Here is a 23,163-nt window from a genome sequence, read left to right on the forward strand (position 1 = left end):
GACTATGGGAGACCCACTCCCCAATAATGGGAATAATGTTTTTGATTTGCTGTACTGCATGGCTCTTGTAAGGGGCATTGCAAGTTCCTCCGTCCTAATTTTTGGCAGCTTTTGCTTGGAAGGCATAGGCAAAGACTATGGGAGACCCACTCCCAATAATGGGAATAATGTTTTTAATATGCTGTACTGCATGGCTCTTGTAAGGGGCATTGCAAGTTCCTCCATCCTAATTTTCGGCAGCTTTTGGTTGGAAGGCATAGGCAAAGACTATGGGAAACCCACTCCCCAATAATGGGAATAATGTTTTTAATATGCTGTTCTGCATGGCTCTTGTAATGGGCATTGCAAGTTCCTCCGTCCTAATTTTTGGCAGATTTTGATTTAAAGGCATAGGCAAAGACTATGGGAGACCCCCTCCTCAATAATGGGAATAATGTTTTTAATATGCTGTACTGCATGGCTCTTGTAAGGGGCATCGCAAGTTCCTCCGTTCTAGTTTTTGGCAGCTTTTGCTTGGAAGGCATAGGCAAAGACTATGGGAGACCCACTCCCCAATAATGGGAACATTGTTTTTATTATGCTGTACTGCATGGCTCTTGTAAGGGGCATTGCAAATTCCTCCGTCCCAATTTTTGGCAGCATTTGCTTGGAAGGCAGAGGCAAAGACTATGGGAGACCCACTCCCCAATAGCGGGAATAATGTTTTTAATATGCTGTACTGCATGGCTCTTGTAAGGGGCATTGCAAGTTCTTACGTCCTAATTTTTGGCAGCTTTTTCTTGGAAGGCATAGGCAAAGACTAAGGGAGACCCACTCCCCAATAATGGGTATAATGTTTTTAATATACTGTACTGCATGGCTCTTGTAAGAGGCATTGCAGGTTCCAAAATCCTAATTTTTGGCAGCTTTTGCTTGGAAGGCATAGACAAAGACCATGGGAGACCCACTCCCCAATAATGGGAATAATGTTTTTAATATGCTGTACTGCATGGCTCTTGAAAGGGGCATTGCAAGTTCCTCCGTCCTAATTTTTAGCAGATTTTGCTCGGAAGGAATAGGCAAAGACTATGGGAGACCCACTCCCCAATAATGGGAATATTGTTTTTAATATGCTGTACTGCATGGCTCTTGTAAGGAGCATTGCAAATTCTTTCGTCCTAATTTTTGGCAGCTTTATCTTGGAAGGCATAGGCAAAGACTATGGGAGACCCACTCCCCAATAATGGGAATAATGTTTTTGATTTGCTGTACTGCATGGCTCTTGTAAGGGGCATTGCAAGTTCCTCCGTCCTAATTTTTGGCAGCTTTTGTTTGGAAGGCATAGGCAAAGACTATGGGAGACCCACTCCCAATAATGGGAATAATGTTTTTAATATGCTGTACTGCATGGCTCTTGTAAGGGGCATTGCAAGTTCCTCCATCCTAATTTTCGGCAGCTTTTGGTTGGAAGGCATAGGCAGAGACTATGGGAAACCCACTCCCCAATAATGGGAATAATGTTTTTAATATGCTGTTCTGCATGGCTCTTGTAATGGGCATTGCAAGTTCCTCCGTCCTAATTTTTGGCAGATTTTGATTTAAAGGCATAGGCAAAGACTATGGGAGACCCGCTCCCCAATAATTGGAATAATGTTTTTAATGTGCTGTACTGCATGGCTCTTGTAAGGGGCATTGCAAGTTCCTCTGTCCTAATTTTTGGCAGCTTTTGCTTGGAAGGCATAGGCAAAGACTATGGGAGACCCACTCCCTAATAATGGGAATAATGTTTTTATTATGCTGTACGGCATGGCTCTTGTAAGGGGCATTGCAAGTTCCTCCGTCCTAATTTTTGGCAGCTTTTGTTTGCAAGGCATAGACAAAGACTATGGGAGACCCACTCCCCAATTATAGGAATATTGCTTTTAATATGCTGTACTGCATGGCTCTTGTAAGGGGCATTGCAAGTTCCTCTGTCCTAATTTTCTGCAGCTTTTGCTTGGAAGGCATCGGCAAAGACTATGGGAGACCCAGTCCCCAATAATGGGAATAATGTTTTTAATATGCTGTACTGCATGGCTCTTGTAAGGGGCATTGCAAGTTCCTCCGTCCTAATTTTTGGCAGCTTTTGCTTGGAAGGCATAGGCAAAGACTATGGGAGACCCACTCCCCAATAATGGGAATATTGTTTTTAATATGCTGTACTGCATGGCTCTTGTAAGGGGCATTGCAAGTTCTTACGTCCTAATTTTTGGCAGCTTTTGCTTGGAAGGCATAGGCAAAGACTATGGGAGACCCCCTCCCCAATAACGGGAATAATGTTTTTAATATGCTGTACTGCATGGCTCTTGTAAGGGGCATTGCAAGTTCTTCCGTCCTAATTTTTGACAGATTTTGCTTGGAAGGCATAGGCAAAGACTATGGGAGACCAACTCCCCAATAATGAGAATATTGTTTTTAATATGCTGTACTGCATGGCACTTGTAAGGAGCATTGCAAATTCTTCCGTCCTAATTTTTGGCAGCTTTTCCTTGGAAAGCATAGGCAAAGACTATGGGAGACCCACTCCCCAATAATGGAAATAATGTTTTTGATATGCTGTACTGCATGGCTCTTGTAAGGGGCATTGCAAGTTCCTCCATCCTAATTTTTGGCAGCTTTTGCTTGGAAGGCATTGGCAAAGACTATGGGAGAACCACTCCCCAATAATGGGAATAAAGTTTTTAATATGCTGTACTGCATGGCTCTTGTAAGGGGCATTGCAAGTTCCTCCGTCCTAATTTTTGGCAGATTTTGCTTGGAAGGCATAGGCAAAGACTATGGGAGACCCACTCCCCAATGTTGGGAATATTGTTTTTAATATGCTGTACTGCATGGCTCTTGTAAGGAGCATTGCAAGTTCTTCCATCCTAATTTTTGGCAGCTTTTCCTTGGAAGGCATAGGCAAAGACTATGGGAGACCCACTCCCCAATAATGGGAATAATGTTTTTAATATGCTGCACTGCATGGCTCTTGTAAGGGGCATTGCAAGTTCCTTCGTCCTAATTTTTGGCAGCTTTTGTTTGGAAGGCATAGGCAAAGACTATGGGAGACCCACTCCCCAATTATAGAAAAATTGTTTTTAATATGCTGTACTGCATGGCTCTTGTAAGGGGCATTGCAAGTTCCTCCGTCCTAATTTTTGGCAGCTTTTGCTTGGAAGGCATAGGCAAAGACTATGGGAGACCCACTCCCTAATAATGGGAATAATGTTTTTAATATGCTGTACGGCATGGCTCTTGTAAGGGGCATTGCAAGTTCCTCCATCCTAATTTTTGGCAGCTTTTGCTTGGAAGGCATAGGCAAAGACTATGGGAGACCCACTCCCCAATAATGGGAATAATGTTTTTAATATGCTGTACTGCATGGCTCTTGTAAGGGGCATTGCAAGTTCCTCCGTCCTAATTTTTGGCAGCTTTTGCTTGGAAGGCATAGGCAAAGACTATGGGAGACCCACTCCCAATTATAGGAATATTGTTTTTAATATGCTGTACTGCATGACTCTTGTAAGGGGCATTGCAAGTTCCTCCGTCCTAATTTTTGGCAGCTTTTGCTTATAAGGCATAGGCAAAGACTATGGGAGACCAACTCCCCAATAATGGGAATAATGTTTTTAATATGCTGCACTGCATGGCTCTTGTAAGGGGCATTGCAAGTTCCTCCGTCCTAATTTTTGGCAGATTTTGATTTAAAGGCATAGGCAAAGACTATGGGAGACCCACTCCCCAATAATTGGAATAATGTTTTTAATGTGCTGTACTGCATGGCTCTTGTAAGGGGCATTGCAAGTTCCTCCGTCCTAATTTTTGGCAGCTTTTGCTTGGAAGGCAGAGGCAAAGACTATGGGAGACCCACTCTACAATATTGGGAATAATGTTTTTATTATGCTGTACGGCATGGCTCTTGTAAGGGGCATTGCAAGTTCCTCCGTCCTATTTTTTGGCAGATTTTGCTTGGAAGGCATAGGCAAAGACTATTTGAGACCCACTCCCCAATAATGGGAATAATGTTTTTAATATGCTGTACTGCATGGCTCTTGTAAGGGGCATTGCAAGTTCCTCTGTCCTCATTTTTGGAAGCTTTTGCTTGGAAGGCATAGGCAAAGACTATGGGAGACCCACTCCCCTATAACGGGAATAATGTTTTTAATATGCTGTACTGCATGGCTCTTGTAAGGGGCATTGCAAGTTCCTCCGTCCTAATTTTTAGCAGCTTTTGTTTGGAAGGCATAGGCAAAGACTATGGGAGACCCACTCCCCAATAACGGGAATAATGTTTTTAATATGCTGTACTGCATGGCTCTTGTAAGGGGCATTGCAAGTTCTTACGTCCTAATTTTTGGCAGCTTTTTCTTGGAAGGCATAGGCAAAGACTATGGGAGACCCACTCCCCAATAATGGGTATAATGTTTTTAATATACTGTACTGCATGGCTCTTGTAAGAGGCATTGCAAGTTCCTACGTCCTAATTTTTGGCAGCTTTTGCTTAGAAGGCATAGACAAAGACTATGGGAGAACCACTCCCCAATAATGGGAATAATGTTTTTAATATGCTGTACTGCATGGCTCTTGTAAGAGGCATTGCAAGTTCCTCCGTCCTAATTTTTGGCAGATTTTGCTTGGAAGGAATAGGCAAAGACTATGGGAGACCCACTCCCCAACAATGGGAATATTGTTTTTAATATGCTGTACTGCATGGCTCTTGTAAGGAGCATTGCAAATTCTTCCGTCTTAATTTTTGGCAGCTTTTCCTTGGAAGGCATAGGCAAAGACTATGGGAGACCCACTCCCCAATAATGGGAATAATGTTTTTGATTTGCTGTACTGCATGGCTCTTGTAAGGGGCATTGCAAGTTCCTCCGTCCTAATTTTTGGCAGATTTTGATTTGAAGGCATAGGCAAAGACTATGGGAGACCCACTCCCCAATAATTGGAATAATGTTTTTAATGTGCTGTACTGCATGGCTCTTGTAAAGGGCATTGCAAGTTCCTCCGTCCTAATTTTTGGCAGCTTTTGCTTGGAAGGCATAGGCAAAGACTATGGTAGACCCACTCCCCAATAATGGGAATAATGCTTTTATTATGCTATACTGCATGGCTCTTGTAAGGGGCATTGCAAGTTCCTCCATCCTAATTTTTGGCAGCTTTTGCTTGGAAGGCATAGGCAAAGACTATGGGAGACCCACTCCCCAATAATGGGAATAATTTTTTAATATGCTGTACTGCATGGCTCTTGTAAGGGGCATTGCAAGTTCCTCCATCCTAATTTTTGGCAGCTTTTGCTTGGAAGGCATAGGCAAAGACTATGGGAGACTCACTCCCCAATTATAGGAATATTGCTTTTAATATGCTGTACTGCATGGCTCTTGTAAGGGGCATTTCAAGTTCCTCCGTCCTAATTTTTGGCAGCTTTTGCTTGGAAGGCATAGGCAATGTCTATGGGAGACCCAGTCCCCAATAATGGGAATAATGTTTTTAATATGCTGTACTGCATGGCTCTTGTAAGGGGCATTGCAAGTTCCTCCGTCCTAATTTTTGGCAGCATTTGCTTGGAAGGCAGAGGCAAAGACTATCGGAGACCCACTCCCCAATAACGGGAATAATGTTTTTAATATGATGTACTGCATGGCTCTTATAAGGGGCATTGCAAGTTCTTACGTCCTAATTTTTGGCAGCTTTTTCTTGGAAGGCATAGGCAAAGACTATGGGAGACCCCTTCCGCAATAATGGGAATAATGTTTTTAATATGCTGTACTGCATGGCTCTTGTAAGGGGCATTGCAAGTTCCTCCGTCCTAATTTTTGGCAGATTTTGCTTGGAAGGCATAGGCAAAGACCATGGGACACCCACTCCCCAATAATGGGAATATTGTTTTTAATATGCCTTACTGCATGGCTCTTGTATGGAGCATTGCAAATTCTTCCGTCCAAATTTTTGGCAGCTTTTCCTTGGAAGGCATAGGCAAAGACTATGCGAGACCCACTCCCCAATAATGGGAATAATGTTTTTGATATGCTGTACTGCATGGCTCTAGTAAGGGGCATTGCAACTTCATCCGTCCTAATTTTTGGCACCTTTTGCTTGGAAGGCATAGGCAAAGACTATGGGAGACCCACTCCCCAATAATGGGAATAATGTTTTTATTATGCTGTACTGCATGGCTCTTGTAAGGGGCATTGCAAGTTCCTCCGTCCTAATTTTTGGCAGCTTTTGTTTGGAAGGCATAGGCAAAGACTATGGGAGACCCACTCCCCAATAATGGGAATAATGTTTTAAATATGCTGTACTGCATGGCTCTTGTAAGGGGCATTGCAAGTTCCTCCGTCCTAATTTTTGGCAGATTTTGCTTGGAAGGCATAGGCAAAGACTATGGGAGACCCACTCCCCAATAATGGGAATATTGTTTTTAATATGCTGTAATGCATGGCTCTTGTAAGGAGCATTGCAAGTTCTTCCATCCTAATTTTTGGCAGCTTTTCCTTGGAAGGCATAGGCAAAGACTTTGGGAGACCCACTCCCCAATAATGGGAATAATGTTTTTAATATGCTGTACTGCATGGCTCTTGTAAGGGGCATTGCAAGTTCCTTCATCCTAATTTTTGGCAGCTTTTGTTCGGAAGGCATAGGCAAAGACTATGGGAGACCCACTCCCCAATTATAGAAAAATTGTTTTTAATATGCTGTACTGCATGGCTCTTGTAAGGGGCATTGCAAGTTCCTCCTTCTAATTTTTGGCAGCTTTTGCTTGGAAGGCATAGGCAAAGACTATGGGAGACACACTCCCCAATAATGGGAATAATGTTTTTAATATGCTGCACTGCATGGCTCTTGTAAGGGGCATTGCAAGTTCCTTCGTCCTAATTTTTGGCAGCTTTTGTTTGGAAGGCATAGGCAAAGACTATGGGAGACCCACTCCCCAATTATAGAAAAATTGTTTTTAATATGCTGTACTGCATGGCTCTTGTAAGGGGCATTGCAAGTTCCTCCGTCCTAATTTTTGGCAGCTTTTGCTTGGAAGGCATAGTCAAAGACTATGGGAGACCCACTCCCTAATAATGGGAATAATGTTTTTAATATGCTGTACTGCATGGCTCTTGTAAGGGGCATTGCAAGTTCCTCCATCCTAATTTTTGGCAGCTTTTGCTTGGAAGGCATAGGCAAAGACTATGGGAGACACACTCCCCAATAATGGGAATAATGTTTTTAATATGCTGCACTGCATGGCTCTTGTAAGGGGCATTGCAAGTTCCTTCGTCCTAATTTTTGGCAGCTTTTGTTTGGAAGGCATAGGCAAAGACTATGGGAGACCCACTCCCCAATTATAGAAAAATTGTTTTTAATATGCTGTACTGCATGGCTCTTGTAAGGGGCATTGCAAGTTCCTCCGTCCTAATTTTTGGCAGCTTTTGCTTGGAAGGCATAGTCAAAGACTATGGGAGACCCACTCCCTAATAATGGGAATAATGTTTTTAATATGCTGTACTGCATGGCTCTTGTAAGGGGCATTGCAAGTTCCTCCATCCTAATTTTTGGCAGCTTTTGCTTGGAAGGCATAGGCAAAGACTATGGGAGACCCACTCCCAATTATAGGAATATTGTTTTTAATATGCTGTACTGCATCACTCTTGTAAGGGGCATTGCAAGTTCCTCCGTCCTAATTTTTGGCAGCTTTTGCTTATAAGGCATAGGCAAAGACTATGGGAGACCAACTCCCCAATAATGGGAATAATGTTTTTAATATGCTGCACTGCATGGCTCTTGTAAGGGGCATTGCAAGTTCCTCCGTCCTAATTTTTGGCAGATTTTGATTTAAAGGCATAGGCAAAGACTATGGGAGACCCACTCCCCAATAATTGGAATAATGTTTTTAATGTGCTGTACTGCATGGCTCTTGTAAGGGGCATTGCAAGTTCCTCCGTCCTAATTTTTGGCAGCTTTTGCTTGGAAGGCAGAGGCAAAGACTATGGGAGACCCACTCTACAATATTGGGAATAATGTTTTTATTATGCTGTACGGCATGGCTCTTGTAAGGGGCATTGCAAGTTCCTCCATCCTATTTTTTGGCAGATTTTGCTTGGAAGGCATAGGCAAAGACTATTTGAGACCCACTCCCCAATAATGGGAATAATGTTTTTAATATGCTGTACTGCATGGCTCTTGTAAGGGGCATTGCAAGTTCCTCTGTCCTCATTTTTGGAAGCTTTTGCTTGGAAGGCATAGGCAAAGACTATGGGAGACTCACTCCCCTATAACGGGAATAATGTTTTTAATATGCTGTACTGCATGGCTCTTGTAAGGGGCATTGCAAGTTCCTCCGTCCTAATTTTTAGCAGCTTTTGTTTGGAAGGCATAGGCAAAGACTATGGGAGACCCACTCCCCAATAACGGGAATAATGTTTTTAATATGCTGTACTGCATGGCTCTTGTAAGGGGCATTGCAAGTTCTTACGTCCTAATTTTTGGCAGCTTTTTCTTGGAAGGCATAGGCAAAGACTATGGGAGACCCACTCCCCAATAATGGGTATAATGTTTTTAATATACTGTACTGCATGGCTCTTGTAAGAGGCATTGCAAGTTCCTACGTCCTAATTTTTGGCAGCTTTTGCTTAGAAGGCATAGACAAAGACTATGGGAGAACAACTCCCCAATAATGGGAATAATGTTTTTAATATGCTGTACTGCATGGCTCTTGTAAGAGGCATTGCAAGTTCCTCCGTCCTAATTTTTGGCAGATTTTGCTTGGAAGGAATAGGCAAAGACTATGGGAGACCCACTCCCCAACAATGGGAATATTGTTTTTAATATGCTGTACTGCATGGCTCTTGTAAGGAGCATTGCAAATTCTTCCGTCTTAATTTTTGGCAGCTTTTCCTTGGAAGGCATAGGCAAAGACTATGGGAGACCCACTCCCCAATAATGGGAATAATGTTTTTGATTTGCTGTACTGCATGGCTCTTGTAAGGGGCATTGCAAGTTCCTCCGTCCTAATTTTTGGCAGATTTTGATTTGAAGGCATAGGCAAAGACTATGGGAGACCCACTCCCCAATAATTGGAATAATGTTTTTAATGTGCTGTACTGCATGGCTCTTGTAAAGGGCATTGCAAGTTCCTCCGTCCTAATTTTTGGCAGCTTTTGCTTGGAAGGCATAGGCAAAGACTATGGTAGACCCACTCCCCAATAATGGGAATAATGCTTTTATTATGCTATACTGCATGGCTCTTGTAAGGGGCATTGCAAGTTCCTCCATCCTAATTTTTGGCAGCTTTTGCTTGGAAGGCATAGGCAAAGACTATGGGAGACCCACTCCCCAATAATGGGAATAATTTTTTAATATGCTGTACTGCATGGCTCTTGTAAGGGGCATTGCAAGTTCCTCCATCCTAATTTTTGGCAGCTTTTGCTTGGAAGGCATAGGCAAAGACTATGGGAGACTCACTCCCCAATTATAGGAATATTGCTTTTAATATGCTGTACTGCATGGCTCTTGTAAGGGGCATTTCAAGTTCCTCCGTCCTAATTTTTGGCAGCTTTTGCTTGGAAGGCATAGGCAATGTCTATGGGAGACCCAGTCCCCAATAATGGGAATAATGTTTTTAATATGCTGTACTGCATGGCTCTTGTAAGGGGCATTGCAAGTTCCTCCGTCCTAATTTTTGGCAGCATTTGCTTGGAAGGCAGAGGCAAAGACTATCGGAGACCCACTCCCCAATAACGGGAATAATGTTTTTAATATGATGTACTGCATGGCTCTTATAAGGGGCATTGCAAGTTCTTACGTCATAATTTTTGGCAGCTTTTTCTTGGAAGGCATAGGCAAAGACTATGGGAGACCCCTTCCGCAATAATGGGAATAATATTTTTAATATGCTGTACTGCATGGCTCTTGTAAGGGGCATTGCAAGTTCCTCCGTCCTAATTTTTGGCAGATTTTGCTTGGAAGGCATAGGCAAAGACCATGGGACACCCACTCCCCAATAATGGGAATATTGTTTTTAATATGCTGTACTGCATGGCTCTTGTATGGAGCATTGCAAATTCTTCCGTCCTAATTTTTGGCAGCTTTTCCTTGGAAGGCATAGGCAAAGACTATGCGAGACCCACTCCCCAATAATGGGAATAATGTTTTTGATATGCTGTACTGCATGGCTCTAGTAAGGGGCATTGCAACTTCATCCGTCCTAATTTTTGGCACCTTTTGCTTGGAAGGCATAGGCAAAGACTATGGGAGACCCACTCCCCAATAACGGGAATAATGTTTTTATTATGCTGTACTGCATGGCTCTTGTAAGGGGCATTGCAAGTTTCTCCGTCCTAATTTTTGGCAGCTTTTGTTTGGAAGGCATAGGCAAAGACTATGGGAGACCCACTCCCCAATAATGGGAATAATGTTTTAAATATGCTGTACTGCATGGCTCTTGTAAGGGGCATTGCAAGTTCCTCCGTCCTAATTTTTGGCAGATTTTGCTTGGAAGGCATAGGCAAAGACTATGGGAGACCCACTCCCCAATAATGGGAATATTGTTTTTAATATGCTGTAATGCATGGCTCTTGTAAGGAGCATTGCAAGTTCTTCCATCCTAATTTTTGGCAGCTTTTCCTTGGAAGGCATAGGCAAAGACTTTGGGAGACCCACTCCCCAATAATGGGAATAATGTTTTTAATATGCTGTACTGCATGGCTCTTGTAAGGGGCATTGCAAGTTCCTTCGTCCTAATTTTTGGCAGCTTTTGTTCGGAAGGCATAGGCAAAGACTATGGGAGACCCACTCCCCAATTATAGAAAAATTGTTTTTAATATGCTGTACTGCATGGCTCTTGTAAGGGGCATTGCAAGTTCCTCCTTCTAATTTTTGGCAGCTTTTGCTTGGAAGGCATAGGCAAAGACTATGGGAGACCCACTCCCAATTATAGGAATATTGTTTTTAATATGCTGTACTGCATGACTCTTGTAAGGGGCATTGCAAGTTCCTCCGTCCTAATTTTTGGCAGCTTTTGCTTATAAGGCATAGGCAAAGACTATGGGAGACCAACTCCCCAATAATGGGAATAATGTTTTTAATATGCTGCACTGCATGGCTCTTGTAAGGGGCATTGCAAGTTCTTCCGTCCTAATTTTTGGCAGATTTTGATTTAAAGGCATAGGCAAAGACTATGGGAGACCCACTCCCCAATAATTGGAATAATGTTTTTAATGTGCTGTAGTGCATGGCTCTTGTAAGGGTCATTGCAAGTTCCTCCGTCCTAATTTTTGGCAGCTTTTGCTTGGAAGGCATAGTCAAAGACTATGGGAGACCCACTCTACAATATTGGGAATAATGTTTTTATTATGCTGTACGGCATGGCTCTTGTAAGGGGCATTGCAAGTAGAGATGAGCGTTGTTCTACTCGAACTGTTCGCCAATCTCAAATTCTAGCTGTTTTGGGCGGTGTTCGAGCCGTTCGGCGAACACGAACAATTTGAGAAAAATTCGGCTGTTCGAGGTTATGTTCGATAACTGTTCGTGCACCAAAATCATAACTGGATTTTTTCTCAGTAATGATGAAAATGAATGTTAATACGCAGTTTGAGTGTACAGCGGGGTGGGGGGAGGGGCAGGGGATGGATCTCTGCAGGAACAATGAAGATCTCCATTTTTTTTTCTCTTTCCCGCATTTGCAGTGGGGAGGTGCAATCTGTCAGCAGCGCACACACGGAGCGAAGTGCTTTTTTTCACACAAGCAAGGGCATGTGTCATTGGCAGTGTATGTCACATGTCCTTGCCCTATAAGACCAAGCCATTTTCCCCGTCGCCACCATTTTCTCAATGCTGCAGCTGCGTGTTAGACGGCACCGCTGTTGCTGTGTGCGCTATACCTTGTTAATTTCAAGCCAATTTTCGCACAAATATACAGATAGCTTGGGAGTAGGGAATAGTTGTGATTGCAGTCCTTTTAAGGACTAGGTTACAGCATTTCCTACGACTTTTATCAGGGAGGTCTGTGCTCTTAAATAGATAGGTTGTGGGAGTAAAGACTAATTGTAATTGGAGTCCTTTTCAGGACTAGGTTACATGAGTTCCTATCAGTTTTTGCCAGGCAGGTCTGTGCCAGTGCTGTGCAAGTTTTTTTCACAGCATTTGGCTGAATCTAGCAAAGCTAATCCTTTTTGGCCTATTGCAGAGTGTGTTAGTCAGTGGAGTAGCCTATCTGTGTTGCAAGATATAACACCTGTGTATAGAATACCAATTTTTTTACTGCACCTAGTGAAGTAAAATCTTTTGGGCATAGCATCATTCTATTAGTCCATCTATACTGACCTCCATCAGGTTGCAAACTGAATATAATTTTTTTCTGCATCTAGCTCTGAAAAAATATTTGGGCTTCTAGCAGTGTGTGGGACTTGGTCTATTAGTCCATCTATACTGACCTCCATCAGGTTGCAAATTAAATATAATTTTTTTCTTCATTTAGCTCTGAAAAAATATTTGGGCTTCTAGCAGTGTGTGGGACTTGTTCTATTAGTCCTTCTATACTGACCTCCAGCAGGTTGCAAATTGAATATAATTTTTTTCTGCATCTAGCTCTGAAAAAATAGTTGGGCTTCTAGCGGTGTGTGGGACTTGGTCTATTAGTCCATCTATACTGACCTCCATCAGGTTGCAAATTAAAAATAATTTTTTTCTGCATCTAGCTCTGAAAAAATATTTGGGCTTCTAGCAGTGTGTGGGACTTGGTCTATTAGTCCATCTATACTGACCTCCATCAGGTTGCAAATTAAAAATAATTTTTTTCTGCATCTAGCTCTGAAAAAATATTTGGGCTTCTAGCAGTGTGTGGGACTTGGTCTATTAGTCCATCTATACTGACCTCCATCAGGTTGCAAATTAAAAATAATTTTTTTCTGCATCTAGCTCTGAAAAAATATTTGGGCTTCTAGCAGTGTGTGGGACTTGGTCTATTAGTCCATCTATACTGACCTCCATCAGGTTGCAAATTAAAAATAATTTTTTTCTTCATTTAGCTCTGAAAAAATATTTGGGCTTCTAGCAGTGTGTGGGACTTGTTCTATTAGTCCTTCTATACTGACCTCCAGCAGGTTGCAAATTGAATATAATTTTTTTCTGCATCTAGCTCTGAAAAAATAGTTGGGCTTCTAGCGGTGTGTGGGACTTGGTCTATTAGTCCATCTATACTGACCTCCATCAGGTTGCAAATTAAAAATAATTTTTTTCTGCATCTAGCTCTGAAAAAATATTTGGGCTTCTAGCAGTGTGTGGGACTTGGTCTATTAGTCCATCTATACTGACCTCCATCAGGTTGCAAATTAAAAATAATTTTTTTCTGCATCTAGCTCTGAAAAAATATTTGGGCTTCTAGCGGTGTGTGGGACTTGGTCTATTAGTCCATCTATACTGACCTCCATCAGGTTGCAAATTAAAAATAATTTTTTTCTGCATCTAGCTCTGAAAAAATATTTGGGCTTCTAGCAGTGTGTGGGACTTGGTCTATTAGTCCATCTATACTGACCTCCATCAGGTTGCAAATTAAAAATAATTTTTTTCTGCATCTAGCTCTGAAAAAATATTTGGGCTTCTAGCGGTGTGTGGGACTTGGTCTATTAGTCCATCTATACTGACCTCCATCAGGTTGCAAATTAAAAATAATTTTTTTCTGCATCTAGCTCTGAAAAAATATTTGGGCTTCTAGCAGTGTGTGGGACTTGGTCTATTAGTCCATCTATACTGACCTCCATCAGGTTGCAAATTATAAATAATTTTTTTCTTCATTTAGCTCTGAAAAAATATTTGGGCTTCTAGCAGTGTGTGGGACTTGTTCTATTAGTCCTTCTATACTGACCTCCAACAGGTTGCAAATTGAATATAATTTTTTTCTGCATCTAGCTCTGAAAAAATAGTTGGGCTTCTAGCGGTGTGTGGGACTTGGTCTATTAGTCCATCTATACTGACCTCCATCAGGTTGCAAATTAAAAATAATTTTTTTCTGCATCTAGCTCTGAAAAAATATTTGGGCTTCTAGCAGTGTGTGGGACTTTGTCTATTAGTCCATCTATACTGACCTCCATCAGGTTGCAAATTAAAAATAATTTTTTTCTGCATCTAGCTCTGAAAAAATATTTGGGCTTCTAGCAGTGTGTGGGACTTGGTCTATTAGTCCATCTATACTGACCTCCATCAGGTTGCAAATTAAAAATAATTTTTTTCTGCATCTAGCTCTGAAAAAATATTTGGGCTTCTAGCAGTGTGTGGGACTTGGTCTATTAGTCCATCTATACTGACCTCCATCAGGTTGCAAATTAAAAATAATTTTTTTCTTCATTTAGCTCTGAAAAAATATTTGGGCTTCTAGCAGTGTGTGGGACTTGTTCTATTAGTCCTTCTATACTGACCTCCAGCAGGTTGCAAATTGAATATAATTTTTTTCTGCATCTAGCTCTGAAAAAATAGTTGGGCTTCTAGCGGTGTGTGGGACTTGGTCTATTAGTCCATCTATACTGACCTCCATCAGGTTGCAAATTAAAAATAATTTTTTTCTGCATCTAGCTCTGAAAAAATATTTGGGCTTCTAGCAGTGTGTGGGACTTGGTCTATTAGTCCAGCTATACTGACCTCCATCAGGTTGCAAATTAAAAATAATTTTTTTCTACATCTAGCTCTGAAAAAATATTTGGGCTTCTAGCGGTGTGTGGGACTTGGTCTATTAGTCCATCTATACTGACCTCCATCAGGTTGCAAATTAAAAATAATTTTTTTCTGCATCTAGCTCTGAAAAAATATTTGGGCTTCTAGCAGTGTGTGGGACTTGGTCTATTAGTCCATCTATACTGACCTCCATCAGGTTGCAAATTAAAAATAATTTTTTTCTGCATCTAGCTCTGAAAAAATATTTGGGCTTCTAGCGGTGTGTGGGACTTGGTCTATTAGTCCATCTATACTGACCTCCATCAGGTTGCAAATTAAAAATAATTTTTTTCTGCATCTAGCTCTGAAAAAATATTTGGGCTTCTAGCAGTGTGTGGGACTTGGTCTATTAGTCCATCTATACTGACCTCCATCAGGTTGCAAATTAAAAATAATTTTTTTCTTCATTTAGCTCTGAAAAAATATTTGGGCTTCTAGCAGTGTGTGGGACTTGTTCTATTAGTCCTTCTATACTGACCTCCAGCAGGTTGCAAATTGAATATAATTTTTTTCTGCATCTAGCTCTGAAAAAATAGTTGGGCTTCTAGCGGTGTGTGGGACTTGGTCTATTAGTCCATCTATACTGACCTCCATCAGGTTGCAAATTAAAAATAATTTTTTTCTGCATCTAGCTCTGAAAAAATATTTGGGCTTCTAGCAGTGTGTGGGACTTGGTCTATTAGTCCATCTATACTGACCTCCATCAGGTTGCAAATTAAAAATAATTTTTTTCTGTATCTAGCTCTGAAAATATATTTGGGCTTCCAGCGGTGTGTGGGACTTGGTCTATTAGTCCATCTATACTGACCTCCATCAGGTTGCAAATTAAAAATAATTTTTTTCTGCATCTAGCTCTGAAAAAATATTTGGGCTTCTAGCAGTGTGTGGGACTTGGTCTATTAGTCCATCTATACTGACCTCCATCAGGTTGCAAATTAAAAATAATTTTTTTCTTCATTTAGCTCTGAAAAAATATTTGGGCTTCTAGCAGTGTGTGGGACTTGTTCTATTAGTCCTTCTATACTGACCTCCAGCAGGTTGCAAATTGAATATAATTTTTTTCTGCATCTAGCTCTGAAAAAATAGTTGGGCTTCTAGCGGTGTGTGGGACTTGGTCTATTAGTCCATCTATACTGACCTCCATCAGGTTGCAAATTAAAAATAATTTTTTTCTGCATCTAGCTCTGAAAAAATATTTGGGCTTCTAGCAGTGTGTGGGACTTGGTCTATTAGTCCATCTATACTGACCTCCATCAGATTGCAAATTAAAAATAATTTTTATCTGCATCTACAGTACCTCTGAAAAAATATTTGGGCTTCTAGCAGTGTGTGGGACTATTTGTATTAGTCCATCTATACTGACCTCCATCAGGTTGCAAATTAAAAATAATTTTTTTCTGCATCTAGCTCTGAAAAAATATTTGGGCTTCTAGCAGTGTGTGGGACTTGGTCTATTAGTCCATCTATACTGACCTCCATCAGGTTGCAAATTAAAAATAATTTTTTTCTGTATCTAGCTCTGAAAATATATTTGGGCTTCCAGCGGTGTGTGGGACTTGGTCTATTAGTCCATCTATACTGACCTCCATCAGGTTGCAAATTAAAAATAATTTTTTTCTGCATCTAGCTCTGAAAAAATATTTGGGCTTCTAGCAGTGTGTGGGACTTGGTCTATTAGTCCATCTATACTGACCTCCATCAGGTTGCAAATTAAAAATAATTTTTTTCTTCATTTAGCTCTGAAAAAATATTTGGGCTTCTAGCAGTGTGTGGGACTTGTTCTATTAGTCCTTCTATACTGACCTCCAGCAGGTTGCAAATTGAATATAATTTTTTTCTGCATCTAGCTCTGAAAAAATAGTTGGGCTTCTAGCGGTGTGTGGGACTTGGTCTATTAGTCCATCTATACTGACCTCCATCAGGTTGCAAATTAAAAATAATTTTTTTCTGCATCTAGCTCTGAAAAAATATTTGGGCTTCTAGCAGTGTGTGGGACTTGGTCTATTAGTCCATCTATACTGACCTCCATCAGATTGCAAATTAAAAATAATTTTTATCTGCATCTACAGTACCTCTGAAAAAATATTTGGGCTTCTAGCAGTGTGTGGGACTATTTGTATTAGTCCATCTATACTGACCTCCATCAGGTTGCAAATTAAAAATAATTTTTTTCTGCATCTAGCTCTGAAAAAATATTTGGGCTTCTAGCAGTGTGTGGGACTTGGTCTATTAGTCCATCTATACTGACCTCCATCAGGTTGCAAATTAAAAATAATTTTTTTCTGCATCTAGCTCTGAAAAAATATTTGGGCTTCTAGCAGTGTGTGGGACTTGGTCTATTAGTCCATCTATACTGACCTCCATCAGGTTGCAAATTAAATATAATTTTTTTCTGCATCTAGCTCTGAAAAAATATTTGGGCTTCTAGCAGTGTGTGGGACTTGGTCTATTAGTCCATCTATACTGACCTCCATCAGGTTGCAAATTAAAAATAATTTTTTTCTTCATTTAGCTCTGAAAAAATATTTGGGCTTCTAGCAGTGTGTGGGACTTGTTCTATTAGTCCTTCTATACTGACCTCCAGCAGGTTGCAAATTGAATATAATTTTTTTCTGCATCTAGCTCTGAAAAAATAGTTGGGCTTCTAGCGGTGTGTGGGACTTGGTCTATTAGTCCATCTATACTGACCTCCATCAGGTTGCAAATTAAAAATAATTTTTTTCTGCATCTAGCTCTGAAAAAATATTTGGGCTTCTAGCAGTGTGTGGGACTTGGTCTATTAGTCCATCTATACTGACCTCCATCAGGTTGCAAATTAAAAATAATTTTTTTCTGCATCTAGCTCTGAAAAAATATTTGGGCTTCTAGCGGTGTGTGGTACTTGGTCTATTAGTCCATCTATACTGACCTCCATCAGGTTGCAAATTAAAAATAATTTTTTTCTGCATCTAGCTCTGAAAAAATATTTGGGCTTCTAGCAGTGTGTGGGACTTGGTCTATTAGTCCATCTATACTGACCTCCATCAGGTTGCAAATTAAAAATAATTTTTTTCTGCATCTAGCTCTGAAAAAATATTTGGGCTTCTAGCGGTGTGTGGGACTTGGTCTATTAGTCCATCTATACTGACCTCCATCAGGTTGCAAATTAAAAATAATTTTTTTCTGCATCTAGCTCTGAAAAAATATTTGGGCTTCTAGCAGTGTGTGGGACTTGGTCTATTAGTCCATCTATACTGACCTCCATCAGGTTGCAAATTAAAAATAATTTTTTTCTTCATTTAGCTCTGAAAAAATATTTGGGCTTCTAGCAGTGTGTGGGACTTGTTCTATTAGTCCTTCTATACTGACCTCCAGCAGGTTGCAAATTGAATATAATTTTTTTCTGCATCTAGCTCTGAAAAAATAGTTGGGCTTCTAGCGGTGTGTGGGACTTGGTCTATTAGTCCATCTATACTGACCTCCATCAGGTTGCAAATTAAAAATAATTTTTTTCTGCATCTAGCTCTGAAAAAATATTTGGGCTTCTAGCAGTGTGTGGGACTTGGTCTATTAGTCCATCTATACTGACCTCCATCAGGTTGCAAATTAAAAATAATTTTTTTCTGCATCTAGCTCTGAAAATATATTTGGGCTTCCAGCGGTGTGTGGGACTTGGTCTATTAGTCCATCTATACTGACCTCCATCAGGTTGCAAATTAAAAATAATTTTTTTCTGCATCTAGCTCTGAAAAAATATTTGGGCTTCTAGCAGTGTGTGGGACTTGGTCTATTAGTCCATCTATACTGACCTCCATCAGGTTGCAAATTAAAAATAATTTTTTTCTTCATTTAGCTCTGAAAAAATATTTGGGCTTCTAGCAGTGTGTGGGACTTGTTCTATTAGTCCTTCTATACTGACCTCCAGCAGGTTGCAAATTGAATATAATTTTTTTCTGCATCTAGCTCTGAAAAAATAGTTGGGCTTCTAGCGGTGTGTGGGACTTGGTCTATTAGTCCATCTATACTGACCTCCATCAGGTTGCAAATTAAAAATAATTTTTTTCTGCATCTAGCTCTGAAAAAATATTTGGGCTTCTAGCAGTGTGTGGGACTTGGTCTATTAGTCCATCTATACTGACCTCCATCAGGTTGCAAATTAAAAATAATTTTTATCTGCATCTACAGTACCTCTGAAAAAATATTTGGGCTTCTAGCAGTGTGTGGGACTATTTATATTAGTCCATCTATACTGACCTCCATCAGGTTGCAAATTCAAAATAATTTTTTTCTGCATCTAACCCAGCCAATAGTTTTGGCCTAATACCACAGTTTGGCCACTCAGCTCTGCTCGGTTACCATCCATTGTTTTTTTGTGCAAACAACTCCAGAGTTGTGAATTAGTTAACCACCAAAATGAGTGGAAAAAGGCCTGCTGCTGGTGGAAAGGGGAATAGGCGTGTTGGGAAGGGGAAAAAAGGTTGTGTCCGTGGGGTAGGTGTTAAAGCAACAGTAACATCTGCAGAAGAAAGACCATCTTCCAGCCAAACTAAAATGTCTATTCTTTTAGCGGACAATGTGATAAGATCCCTTTCTTACGGCCACGCCAATCGCTACAAATTCCAGATGAGGCACAAAAACAGCAGGTGCTTCAACGGATATCAAGTGCTCCTTTAAGTGGGCTCTCCTCCACATCAACTTCAACATCACAAATACTCCAGTCCTCAAAGGTGTCACCCAAATCGCACTTGCTTCCTCACAGCTCCCAAATCTCCAGCTGCCCGTCTGAGTATGAGGTAGAACAGATGGTTGAGTCTGCAGAGCTGTTTACTCATACTATAGCCTGGGAATCAGAGGTCGACTCCAGCGCTTCTGTGAATCCAGACGAGGAAATGATCTGCACTGATGCCCAGAATCTTTATGAGTCGGATCCAGGACCAGACGCAGAAGGTTCTGACCATAATGTAGACCCTCATTCCCAAACTGTAACTCCTGTTGGTGGAGACAATAAGGAAGACAATGATAAGACTCAAATACCTGATTGGAGCGACAACTTTAGTTTTTTGTCAGGGCAGGAACAGGTTGGCTCTGAGGACGACGGGTGTGATAACGCACAGGATGATAATGATGAGGTCGGAGATCCCACTTACTGTCAACCCACAGTCAGCCAAGAGATGAGGTCAGCAGAGGAGGTGGAGGAAGATGCTAGTGACGACGAGGTCAGGTTGCGCCTTCCTGGACAGAGACGTAGTACTGGAAGCACGTCAACAACTGCATCCTCAAACACAACTCTGCCTCTCACCACAAGTCGTGGTGGCTCTTCAGGTCGCATGGGTGCTAAGCCTTGCATAGCCTGGGCATTTTTTCAGATCGATAAAGATGACCCAACTCGTGTTATCTGTAACATTTGTCAGCAAAAGCTAAGTAGAGGCCAAAAAATACATAGTTTGAGTACTTCATGCATGAACCGGCACATGGACATGAAGCATAAGTTGCAGTGGGAAGCTCAGTGTGCTACAATGCGGCCTAGCCGGCCGGGCCAATCACCGTCTGCCATATCTTGTGCATCCGCGGCCTCTTCATCCTCTGTGACTGGGGGGACAGCAGTCACACCTGTTTTGGGGCGCAGACCTGCCACCTCTTTACCCGCAACAGCCAGCGTGATTGGCAGGTCATCATTTTCTTTGGAGGTGGTAACACCAGCTGGTGTTGAGCGCTGTCCGACATCGATAGCACCACCTTTGGATCAAGGCAACCTAACATGTCCGCCTGCATCTTCCTCACAGACCGGCAGTTTGCCGGGGACACCCTTATCAACCCCGTCTAAGCACAATAGCCAGCCCTCGGTCCCTCAGATGTGGACAAGTAAAAGACCATTTCCTCCTAGCCATGAGAAAGCTAAGAGGTTGAATTTCACCATCTGCAAGCTCTTGGCTACAGAAATGCTGCCTTTCCGCCTGGTGGACACAGAGGATTTTTGAGACCTTATGTCCGTCGCAGTGCCCCAGTACCAGATGCCCAGTCGGCACTACTTCTCAAAGAAAGGTGTGCCTGCGCTCCACCAGCATGTCGCACACAACATCACCGCTTCTTTGAGAAACTCTGTGTGTGACAGGGTGCATTTCACCACAGACACTTGGACGAGTAGGCATGGACAGGGGCGTTACATGTCGCTGACTGGGCACTGGGTAACTATGGTGACAGCAGGACAAGGGCTGCTGTCCAAGTCTTGCCGTCCCCACGAGTTGTGCGTCAATCCTCTTTATGTCAAAGTTCCTCCACTGCTTCTGCCTCCTCAACCTCCTCTCGGTCTTCCACCTGCACCCAAAGCCTGTCTGGTCATGCCACAAGCTTTCTAACTGCGCAGAAGGGATCCTGCACACCTCCTTACTATGCTGGCAGTAGGGCTCAACGTCATCAGGCGGTTTTTACATTGAAATGTCTGGGAAATGTGAGTCACACAGCTGAGGAGTTGTGGTCAGCTCTGGAGAACCAATTTCATGAATGGTTGTCTCCACTGGACCTGAAACCAGGGAAGGCCGTGTGCGACAATGCTGCAAACCTGGGTGCGGCCCTTCGCCGGGGCAATGTCACACACGTGCCTTGTATGGCTCACGTGTTGAACCTGGTTGTCCAGCAATTTTTAGCCCACTATCCCAGACTAGATGGCCTTCTGCAGAGGGCACGGTCGCTGTGTGCTCACTTCCGCCGTTCGCATCCCGCAGCTCAGCGACTTACATCTCTACAGAAGTCGTTGGGCCTGCCACTTCACCGGCTAAAATGCGATGTGCCTACCCGGTGGAATTCAACTCTGCACATGTTGCAGCGACTGTGGCAGCACCGACAAGCCCTGGTGCAATACGTTCTGACGTATAGCCTGGGCCAACGAGATTCAGAGGTGGGGCAAATCACGCTGGAGGAGTGGTCTCAGATCAGGGACCTATGCACCCTTCTGCACAGTTTTGAAATGGCGACGAAGATGTTTAGTGCTGACGATGCCATTATCAGCATGACTATTCCGGTGATTTACATGCTGGAGCACATGTTAAACAGAATTCGGAGTCAGGTGGTGGCACAAGAGGAGGTGGAGGAAGTAGAGGAGGAGGAGTTGTATGCGGAAGGGCTAACATCTGCAAGGTCCAGACGGTCGGCAGCACCAAGGCGGCAGGCATGTGAGGGTGGGGGAGATGGTTTTACCAGGGCGCATGGTAGCAGCCAAACTAGTGAGGAAGGCGCAGGAGCCCAGGAAGAAGTGGAGGACGAACTGATGGAAGACTCATCAGATGAGGGAGACCTTGATCACATTTCTGTTGTGCGAGGTTGGGGGGAGAGGACAGAGGAAGGAAGCATGATTGTTACCTCGCCACCAACACAACAGGGACTTGGTGCTCCTGGATGCGCAACACACATGAGTGCCTTCTTGCTGCACTACCTGCAACATGACCCTCGAATTGTGAGAATTAGAAATAATCCTGACTACTGGGTTGCCACACTGTTAGATCCCCGGTACAAAAGTAAATTTGCAGCAATTATTCCTGCCATAGAAAGGGATGCACGCATGCAGGAGTATCAGCAGAGACTGTTGCAGAATCTTACATGTGCTTTTCCACAAAATACCAGTGGTGCACGTAGTGAATCTCACAGTTCCAACTTGCCAACCGTGGGACCGTCAAGTGTTCAGCACTCAAACCGTAACAGAACCACAGTATCTGCTGGTAACATCAATTTTGCGGAATCATTTCACCACTTTTTTAGCCCATCCTTTGCAAGGCCACAGGAGACAAGAAGTCTGACACATAGTCAACGCCTAGAGACGATGGTACAGGAGTATCTCCAAGTAAACATTGAAGCCACGACTGTGTCACTGGACCCTTGCTCTTTTTGGGCTTCCAATCTGGATAAATGGCCGGAGCTAGCCACTTACGCCTTGGAGATCTTGTCATGCCCCGCAGCCAGCGTTCTGTCTGAACGTGTGTTCAGCGCTGCTGGTGGTGTGCTGACAGATAAGCGCACGCGGCTCTCCACTGATAATGTAGACAGACTCACGTTCATAAAGATGAACAAATCATGGATCCGAAACGACTTTTCTACCCCTGTGTCATCCTGGGGAGAGTAAAAGCTTGATGATTGGTTAAAATCACCCTACCAACCGTTTTAAGCTTTCAAATTACTAATCATGTTTATCTGTATCTTGACTGGAAAATAATTTGGGCTTTGTAGCAGTGTGCAGCACTGATCCTATTAGGCCATCTATACTAAAGCTTCACCAGATTTAAAATTAAAAATAATTTTTAGCTGCATCTAGCCCGGAAAATAATTTTGGGGCTCCGAGATGCGCAAGGCACATAAGTGCCTTCTTGCTGCACTACCTGCAGCATGACCCTCATATTGTCAGAATTCGAAGTAATCATGACTACTGGGTTGCCACACTCTTAGATCCCCCAAACTTTTCGATCAACCTTTTCATTTTAATAAAGACCAAAAAAATGGTCA

The sequence above is a fragment of the Phyllobates terribilis genome, unplaced genomic scaffold (genome assembly GCF_046119375.1).
Source record: "Phyllobates terribilis strain yellow unplaced genomic scaffold, ASM4611937v1 Scaffold_1__5_contigs__length_1240528914, whole genome shotgun sequence".
Classification (NCBI taxonomy): Eukaryota; Metazoa; Chordata; class Amphibia; order Anura; family Dendrobatidae; genus Phyllobates; species Phyllobates terribilis.